Here is an 11,105-nt window from a genome sequence, read left to right on the forward strand (position 1 = left end):
CTTCGACACTGAGCACCAGGTCAGCTTTTGACTCCACAGTTGAACCTCCAAAGGTCACCCATAACATGGTCCAAAATATCTCACTAACTTCCAGAATTTCATCTCGTTTACCCATGCACCATCGATGCCAAACTCAACTCGAGAGTTTGGTCCGACCCAAAGTTGGAACCTCGCTTCCCAATGAGATACTCATCTCATGACTTGACCTGCGTCCCGTGCGAATACCACTTTTCCAATTTCCTCATGTTGCAACAATCACAACTCAACACAAAATATAATGATTCCCGACAGAGACGGAGACCCCAGTCTCGCCCCTGGTTCAACCTCCAGGCTCCAAAAACTCAATACTAGGGCTACTCAAGCATAAAACTCTTATGCATCATACACTGATCGGAGAACACTCCATCATCACACTCTCTTGCCGACTAGTGAGTACTACGGCTCCCCGTAGTATCACAACACCCTCTGACTAGTGAGTAGTACGGCTCCCCGTAGTATCACAACACCCTCTGACTAGTGAGTAGTACGGTTCCCCGTAGTATCACAACACCCTCTGAATAATGAATACTATGGCTCCCCGTAGTATCACAACACCCTCTGACTAATGAATACTACGGCTTCCCGTAGTATCACAACTCCCTCTCTCTGACTTGTGAGCACTACGACTCCCCGTAGCATCACAACGTCACACTACGCCCACTAACTCATGCTCCGCAGACTATCATAGATAGCTACACATACTCGACCCAAATATGCATCACAGACTCTGGTGGCAACCGTCATAACAAAATACCTACCTCTGCGGAGATCCACTTTCTTAAATAATCCCTCTTGATGTCAATACTCAAAGGGCTCCCACTGGAACCGTAGATACATGATACACCACTAGTTGTCTCAAACTCAAGATTCTAAATAACTCCGAAATCGAGACATTATACCCGGGTACCTCGGAACACCATTACAGAACATCACCATGTTCGGCCTCAACCACTGATCTCCTACTCCCAGCATCAATACAGATACCACCATACGTTCCCTCTGAGTCTCATAAATAATTTGTCATTTTACACAATGTGCAACCTCAGTGTATCCAAACCCTCAATTGGAACACAGAGAAAGCGCTAACGCTTCAGAACACGCTGATGATCTTCCAAAACTCTATCCGCTAGTGCTCAAAATCCAAGCAAGAATACACATACCGGCCCGGGAGTTGGCTGCTCGGTCATCTTTTATCTACCCCAGAGGGCATACTCAATCAATACTTTGACTCATAAGTTCCCACCTGCCAATACCATCCTTACTCAAATCTGTTGCTCTAATCCTTAGATCTAACCTTCCCAAGCTCAATAATTACGTAAAGTCTCTATCTTGATGCACATGCAACATCTATATGACCATATATGATGATTTAGCCCCAATTTCCTTAACCCAAGGTCATGACCTCCATTGCTCTTTATAAAGCTTGATGAGTAAGGCTCTCTGGACCTCTACGGATCCAGATCCAAAGCCTCATCACCAGAAAGGACTATTTGGACATCAATTCAACCCAACAAAGAGCATATGAAACCCTAAATCCATATATACTTCATAAATCAGAAGATGGATCGAAATGGTACCTCAAATGTGATGATCTTAGCTTCAAATCCATAGAATATCAACCTTCTTTGCTTCCTCTTGGCTAGGACCTCCTTCTTCTTGCTAAACAGCACAACAAAGGTCAAGAATGTCTTCCTCTCTCTCTCAAAACGTTCACACACTCTAGGGTTTCTCTCTATGGACTGGTAGCCGCAAATGAAGGCCATAAGGGCCTTTAAATAGGTCCCAAACCTCAGAAATTAGGGTTTCTTTCGTCAGCTCTGACTCAACGAGTCCCTCCCCTGACTCATCGAGTCCCCTCATTAACCACATCATCCAGTCGCGACCTGACTCGACGAGTCTAAGCACCAACTCATCGAGTCACCTTGCATAATTAAAGAAATTACAACATAAATTAATATACCTGGGAACAGGATGTTACATAGTCAATGGTCAAATAGTCAATAGCCCACCGCAAAGACTCTAGTCTTGTACTACGTGTTTTCCTGATTCCGAAAATATAAAGAACGTCCAAAACGGAGCATGTATGCAAAAGATACGTTCGTTTTAAGAATTCAAAACCAGTATAATACTGATTTATAAAACCGTTTCTATCTGTCAAGGGACTTGCACACCTCAAATAGAAATTCCGAAAGCGTTTTTGGACTAAGGTCATAGTCTATTATTTAACTTCATACTTTAAATATTTTTAGTTAAAATATTTATAAAAGTTAACAATCTCACATTTCCTAACATATGAGTTTAATTTATATATATGCAATGCCCAAATTATGCAACAAACTCATAACAAATGAAAATACATTACATTTATCAAGAAAAAGGTTGTAAAAGTCTTGAATAATGGAAAACAACCAATAACACGTACCAAATCAAACAAATCCTCTCATGCATACAATATTAGGTGTTGTTTGTTTTTTTATAAAAACCTCTTAAAACCATTTATTGTTGTGTGGCGCAGCACACGCGCAACACTTTCCTTCTCGCAGCAGTTTGTTTTTTGGAAGACTTCAGACTACAAAACCTCTGCGCATGTGCTGCATGGCGCAGCACTTGACTTACCTCTTTTAACTTCTTCGGCTTTTATTTTTTCCAAGTGTTTTTTTAAGAATTTTTGTATAACTTATTTTTTTAACTATTTTTTAAACTTTGGTTTTCTTAAATTTTTATTTATGGATGTGATACAATTTACTTTTATAGTTTCCACGATTTTTTTTTACTTGATTTTTTTAATTTTTTTTTACCATTTCTATTAATAATATTTTCAATTTCAGTTGTATCTTTTTTAATGTGTCTAATTTTTTACAAACTTTGTAGACATCGCTTGCAATACTTTCTTAATTTTTTTATTATTTTCTTTTTTAATGTTTTTTAAAATTAGTTTTTTTTTCTAGAATAAAACTATTAGCTTCTTTTACATTTTTTTTAAGTTTTATATTTTTGTTTTTTTCATGTTCTTTTTATTATTATTTCACCGTTTTAAGACTAGAATTATTAAATTTCGGTGTTGAAAACTATTTTCAGTTTATAAAATTAGTTTATTTAAATTTAAGTTTAATGCAGCAGTATGCAGATGTTAACAAACAAACATGCTTTTTATTATAGGTTGTAGCCATTTGTTCCACTTCTTCTGCCGTAGAGGATTGCAGAGGTGGTCCGCAGACTTCATGAATTTTCGCTTCGAAAAAACAAACAGCACCTTACTAAACCTAAAAGTTTACATTAAATCTAATAGAAATTATACCAATACACACTCCAATACCAAATCAAATACAAAATACCAAATATATATTCACCTTAAATCAATACAATGCTTACAAGTTAAACCAAAGTACATCCAAATTGGAAGTTACTTGCACATTTCAGTTTACGAAAGTTTTTACACAAGGAAATTCTTAATTGAATCCCACACATCTTCTACTTCTACTGTTTGTCCTCCCACTGTTGCAGGGACACATCCACAAGTAATTTATACAAGTATGGTTTTATACTTCGATAATTCTTTCTTTCTGCATCGATTTCAACCAAGAACACAAGAACACTCTTGTTCTTGTTCTCGGGTATACCAGCAAACAAGAACAACAACACGTTTTTGTTTCCTTTTCCTTCCCTGTCAAACAATCAAACCCAAACACCCACCTAAATCTATTGATTAAACTCCATGGAATTACAGTCAAAATAAAAAAGAAAAGAGAAGAGAACCGTTACCGATCGAAGCAACTGCCCCATCGAGACCCTTCCCTCCATCCCGTTGAGTTAACCAGCCAAACACCCCTGAAGACCATTGATGCTGCTGCTTAATCTATCCCATTCGATCCAACTGTTTCCCCTCTTTCATTCTTGCAACAGGAGGAGGAACGGTGACAGCAGGAGGCTGCCACCGCTAGCAAACCACCACCATCACCGAGCTACTACTGCTCAGTCACCGCAACCATTACCTGCCACTGTAAGATGTATTTGTTCCGTATCCGGTCATGTGCGATCAACCGAGGCCAAGAAACCTCGGTGCTCTTCTCCATTCGTTAGAAGCCGCACCCACTGAGACCATGAGCAACCTCGGTGCTCTTCCCTTCATTCTTCGGTCCGGTCGACCACCGGAGAGACCCCGTTCGCCTGGGATTGATTCGCTATCTTCAACCTCGCATATTCCCTCGCGCATTCCTTCGTTCCTTCTCCCCTTCGGCCTCGTCGAACCCCGGAGACGATGATCCTCCTCACGATGGATCGAGCAGACGACGATCGAACCTCCCCACCCCCCTAATCAATGGAACTTCCGTTCTCCTTTTCCTGTCTTCGACAAATGAACCACCAGATCGAAAATTCTTGCTGCCTGAATAAGAACATGGGATGCACATAAAAGCCCTAATTCATTTTTAATTAGGAAATGACCAAAATACCCTCCCAATTAAACCATGTATTCAAAATCAGTCCCAACCCCAATCATTGAACACATTTGTTTTATACAACCCCTCATTTGGTAATTTTTTTATCAAAACAGTCCTATTTATTTAATTAAATTACCAAAAAATCCCTATAGTTTAGTGAAGTTACAAAACAACCTCTATAGTGTAAATTTGTTACAAAATGGTCTCAAGGGTATTTCAAAGCTCAAGAATTGTGGATTTCCGGTTTCTCATGACAAGTTTCTCAAAAGAAACCAAATTCGAGCAAATGGAACTCACGCGTCAAGAGTGAGTGCTTACAACTCCTTTTTAGTATTTTAATTATTTCAGGGGGGGATACATGTGTCTATATGCCTTGTTTATACAAGTATATTATCCTTTATACGAAAATACAATAAATCTAGTTTATAAAATATTATTATTTAATTAACAATTTACCATATTGTTACAAATAAACTAGTATAAACTTTTCGTATACATATTATGGTTATTTTATTTTAAAATAACTATTTCACACAACAAATACTACATGATACACAAATATATGATTTTTATGTGACGTTGTATATTATAACAAACAAATTATAAAACTTTAAAGTATTTTAAGGATTCAAGCTATTACTATTCATGTATATTTAAATGTTTAAATACATAAAGTTTATACATGTATATATGTGCATTACTTCGAAACATACATCTTTATAATAGCGAGTACATTACACTTTTACATACACACCAAGCATACTCGGCTTTTATAAACTTTATACAATGATATTCAATATACCTAGTGACTTAATCACAATTAAGTTAGGGCTGAGAGCTACTCGCAAACTTTTTAGTTAAGGGCTTTTTAATGAGATGTTATTCATTAGCTGAGTCTAAGCACTTAGCATACCCACACTACTATAACCGTTAATCTTTGGAGCCAGATCCATATGTATAGATCTATACGGGGTTGACATCCCCACCTGAGGTTGCTAGCTACAACCTCGACCGATCAATCGAAGCGGGTGATAAGTGTCTACGATCGTTACTGCAACGTCCAATGAAGCATTGTAAGGGGTACACTCAGTCATATAGCTTAGTTATAGGACTCACTATAAACATTAACCATGGGCTTGGTTGCTTTCAAAACTATTTTAAGTATGGAACTAATTATGTAACAAAACGATTTGGTTTTCAAGAATATTCAAAGATTCATTACAAACACAATTTTAAGTATGAATTTACTTTTACAAAAGATACATTTTTGGCCTTCAAAGACTCATTACAAACATAGTTTTAAGTACAAATTTACTTATACAAAAATACATATTGGCTTTTAAAGACTCATTACAAACACTATATTAACTATTGTTATACATACAAAAAAAATACTTTTTAGACTTATTAAAAGTATTATTGTTGTTAGCAGAAAACTTGTAACTCTCACCAACCTTGTGTTGACCCTCAAAGCTACATGTATTCTCGGGAAATCACTAAACAGAGATTCAAGACGGATTGGATTACAGGTGACCTAGTTTACTTGTTGTTGTATTATATGTCTATATGTTAAGGCAATTCATTTATTATTATTATTTGTAAAAACCTTATATTCAAATATCAAGATGGAACATGAATGCTATATTGTTTATTGTTCTACCTATGCTATATATTCAATTTACCTGTGATCCATGAACTTAGTCGCACGGCCCGGCGTGTTTCGCCTCCTCGGTCGAGGGGTGTGACAAATGAGATAAGAGGAGATAGATTGACAATCTATGCCATGAAGAAACGAGTTTGGAATGTATAGTATGAGATAAAAAAAAATATTATAGAATGAAAGACGGAAAGAATAGATGAATATTGTAACAACCCGTTATCTCGGGCATTATAAACCGAGTCTTGTAACCCCTTTTGAATGTAATGGGAATATCATCGATAAATGAATTGTTCAAAAGCTCTGATTTGGAGTACGCTATGTAGTAGATATCGTCTTAAAGGTTCCAATTAAATAAAGAAACACTAAAATCTGAGTTATGGCGAAGAAGCTATGACCATTCTAAGATTTCTGTCAAAACCGACAACACCGATCAAACGAAAAACGCAAAGTTTCAATACGATAACATTTAGCCTTAGGTATCTAAATGAAAGTCGTAGATAACATTAAACCGTGAGCGTACACAAAAAGAACGTCCAAATCTGACTTCGCATGAGGAAGTTATGATTTTTCAAAGAAATTCCTTAAAAGCGATTAGTTATAAAATAAATAATAAAAATAATTTTGGAATTTGCCAATGGAGTCTAAACGAAAGTTGTAGATCGTAGTCTCACCTACGCGTGGATATAAAGACCATCGAAAACGGAGTTCGTATGAAGAAGATATGGATTTTTGAAGTTTATTAAATAAATTAATTAATTATTTAATTCAAAATTCGGATATTATCCGAAGAGGAGTCAGCGTCCTTCTCCGAAGTACGCGCTGCGTACTCCTGTACGCCCCGCGTAACCGAGAGGATTGGCCTCGGATCGTCCACGTCGCCATATCCGAGGAAGCCGACCCGTCCGACCCGTCCGACCCGTCCGATCCGACGTCCCATCCGACCCGACGTCCCATCCGACCCACCTCCCCAGCAACCCGTCCCATCCGACCCGATAACCCAAGAACCCGTCCCATCCGAACCGAAGCAGTCGAGGCTTCGGTCATGCATGACGTACGCGTACGCAGCGCGTACGAGCGTACGCCCCGCGTACCGAGGCAGACTTGCCTTCCTATAAATAGAATGCGAGGGTTTCCAAAGAAAGGGTTCACTTCTCTTCTCTCTGTCTCAGCATTTCCTCGTTTTCCGTGTCCGTTCAAACCCGAAGCTCTGGTCTTTTTGGCTCAAGTCCCGAAGGCCGATTCTACTCCCGAGATTCCCGAGAATCCCAAGAAAAATCAGTTTCCCGAGACGAAACTCTGCTCGGTTCTCCACCTCACAATCTTCAAACTATCAAGTGAGTTCATATCCCCTTCGAACACTCTTTAAATACATTTTAAATGTTTTATACTCTTTTTGGGGAGGAATACAAGTATACACATGACTAAAATCGTGTGAAACATTAACCTTTTCATATACTTTTCATACTGTTGTTTTAACTATCTTATGAAGTTATTATGATGCAAAACCCCTCACAATACAGCTTTACCCTCTTGGGATATAATATGTTTATAAATAGAAATATGTTTTATTTATACGTTTACATACAAATACATCATATCAAGGGTAACATTCTTTACTAAGTCATTTTATGCATTCAAAGAACTTATGATTTATGCTTTGTCAAACATTGTGATAGAGGTTAAACTTTGCATACAAACTACTACTTTAATACAGACTTAGTTGAGAATCCATGAGTCGTGTATATCTTCAAACGTTACTTTCTTTATTAGAAAATAATGCTGCAAGTCCTGTCTATAACCAGAGTCTCCCGTTCGGAGAACGTGTCAAATGTGTATAGATCTATACGGGAAGTCATGATCCCGCGCCCTGACTGTTAGCTACAGTCCGTCTTTTGGGGTGACAGTTGTCATAACGCTACGACGCCTGAAGAACGTCGCTACAGGCATATTATGTTTAGTATGGTTATAAAACTCATCGGATATACAATTATTATGGTATTATGCTTTTATGAACGAGTAGTCATTAAAACTATTCTTCATCTAATAAGTGCGGTCTTCGTATAGCTTTACTATGTAAAACTATGACACAACTTACAAGCACGTCGCTTGCTTGCGATTTTCGGTCTTAGAGACTGCCAGTTATGTCAGGGAAATAAGGGTTTTTCCTGTATACAAACCAAACAACTAATAGGAAAATAAGGGATTTTCTCGGTACAATTAGTTGCAATTTACATCACGAACATTCATATGCATTGCATACTTTTATAAGAAAATAAGGGTTTTTCTGGAAAACATGCAAACACTTTCGAATGGCATACATCTTCTCAAAACACTAATTATGAACTCACCAACTTAAATGTTGACACTTTTTCTTTGAAATAACTTGTATTCACAGGAAACCGCTAGCCAGGTAGCAACTACTTCTGAGGACTAACGCATTGGCGTTAGTAACATATTTTGGATCACCATTTTATATTTGATTTCTTTTGCAAACATGTAACACCTACAATCATGTAAACTTTTCAAACATATTTATATTATGGTGGTGTGTACTTTCCTTTCTATGAACTGTTATGATACTGAATATGATGTCCTCCGCCCCCGAACGATTCCGCCGTTCAGGTTTGGGGGTGTGACAGATTGGTATCAGAGCTTCGTTTATAGTGAATTAAGTATATCAAAACCATTTTTTTTATACAACTATAAACTCAACTGGGCAAAAACACTCTGAGAAGAGTCATGCTTTTGAAATTTAATCTATTTAGTTTTTGTAAGTAAGCATGCATCCATTTAGTAATAAATAACAGTTCCACATCGTACCATATTAGAAATATTATTAATAAGTTGTGCAGTACAGGTACGCCTTGGGACATGTAATCGGAACTGGGAAGGATATAGCCTGATCAACTATATTTGTCCGAGAGCCGACTAACGTGTGCCGAGGGGTGTCTGCAGTGGACAACAAATTTTAAAAACTTACCAAACCGTTATTAGAATCAAACACAATAATTTAAATGCTATAAGAGTAGTTGCTATTTAAACTAACTTACATGTTTTGCATGTTCCGACTTTATTCAATTCTTATGACCCTATTTCTCGTACAGTCAAATGGCTGGATTTCACCACCCCAATGACCCCTACTTTCCCAACCAAGGCAACGGAGGATGGATCGAAGATGATCCAGAAGAGGATGAGGAACCCATAGAATTGGGTGATGACTCCGGTACTGACTCAGAACCTGAAGTGATCGATCCACCACCCATTCAACCTCCTGTCCATGTGAGGAACTTCCAAGGACCCACTCCCGTCTGGGGAAGTCACCTACATCATTGGAGCCAACAACAAGGCATACGCCCTCCCTACGGCATGTGTCGGGACTTCTACGATGTACGCGGTGGCAGTTCGGCTGATCGAGCACTCCCGGTAATGGTTGGTAAGTTAGCCAATCAGTCCTATCAGTCCGGAGTACAAGCAAGCCGACTCCGGGATATCAACGTGGAAGTGCAGGTTCACACTTCCGATATCCGTAGACTGGGCAAGATACAAGATAATGTCCAACTCCAGTCTGAGGCATTTCAGGCACAGATAATTGCAGCCCTAGCCGAGTTAAGGGAGCAACAAGCCGCTTTTGATCGACGCCTAATGGAATCGAAGCAATCGGATGCGGAGTCAAGCTCCAAGCGCAACCTACGTCGCAAGTAGTGCCTGCCAGGATTTCAAATTTTGTTATAAATTAGGACACGTGGTAAGCGAAGAGGGAATCCACGTGGACCCATCCAAAATTAAGGCCATTGAGAACTGGTCAGCACCGAAGACTCCTACAGAAATTCGCCAATTTCTAGGTCTCGCTGGTTACTACCGCAGGTTCATTCAGAACTTCTCACGAATAGCGAAGCCTCTTACAACCCTAACCCAGAAGGGTGTGGCCTTTGACTGGGAAGAGAAACAAGAAAGAGCGTTCCAAACGCTCAAACGAGCCTTGTGCACCGCACCAATACTATCCCTTCCTGAAGGAATAGAAGACTTCGTAGTTTATTGCGATGCATCAAACCAAGGACTCGGATGTGTTCTGATGCAGCGAGGTAAGGTTATCGCCTACGCCTCGAGACAGTTGAAAACACATGAGGTTAACTACACGACCCACGATCTTGAGCTAGGAGCAGTAGTGTTTGCCCTGAAGATCTGGAGACATTACTTGTATGGAACGAAGAGCACTATCTTTACCGACCACAAGAGCTTACAACACATTTTCGATCAGAAGGAGCTCAACATGAGACAACGGCGATGGGTCGAGCTACTCAGTGATTACGAATGCGATATTCGCTATCATCCGGGAAAGGCAAACGTAGTAGCCGATGCCCTTAGTCGAAAGGAGTACTCAGGCCGGAGAGTGAAGTCATTAGCTATGTCGATCCATTCGCACCTATCAACGCAAGTCAAGGAAGCTCAATTAGAGGCCTTGAAACCCGAAAACGTGGCAAGTGAGGCCCTTAGGGGAATGGACAAGAACTTAGAAATCAAGAGTGACGGAGCACGCTACCTCATGAACCGGATCTGGACACCAAAGTTTGGGGGATTCAGAGAGGTAGTTATGAGCGAGGCACACAGGACCCCATACTCCGTGCACCCAGGGTCAGACAAAATGTATCTAGATCTCAAGCAACTCTACTGGTGGCCAAACATGAAAGCGGAGATCGCTACGTATGTGAGCAAGTGTCTAACTTGCGCCAAAATAAAAATAGAACACCAAAAACCCTCAGGCCTACTCCAACAACCTGATATACCTGAGTGGAAATGGGAGCAGATTTCCATGGACTTCATAACCAAACTGCCCAAAACTCAGAGTGGCCAAGATACTATTTGGGTAATCGTCGACAGATTAACCAAATCAGCCCATTTCTTACCTATCAAGGAAACCGATAGGATGGAAAAACTATCAAGAACCTACATCCGGGAGATCGTACGAC

General features: G+C 39.4%; 1 long non-coding RNA gene across 1 annotated transcript; it reads right to left on the reverse strand.

Annotated features, from left to right (window-relative positions):
- Positions 1–3,364: 3,364 nt before the first annotated feature.
- Positions 3,365–4,400, reverse strand: LOC122195737 (uncharacterized). Its single transcript, XR_006186406.1, has 2 exons — positions 3,802–4,400; positions 3,365–3,703 (listed from the first exon to the last, which is right to left on the reverse strand). It is a non-coding gene; the product is annotated as an uncharacterized LOC122195737 (long non-coding RNA).
- Between the last annotated feature and the right edge of the window lie 6,705 nt (positions 4,401–11,105).

This window comes from Lactuca sativa, chromosome 8, assembly GCF_002870075.4.
Source record: "Lactuca sativa cultivar Salinas chromosome 8, Lsat_Salinas_v11, whole genome shotgun sequence".
Classification (NCBI taxonomy): domain Eukaryota; kingdom Viridiplantae; phylum Streptophyta; class Magnoliopsida; order Asterales; family Asteraceae; genus Lactuca; species Lactuca sativa.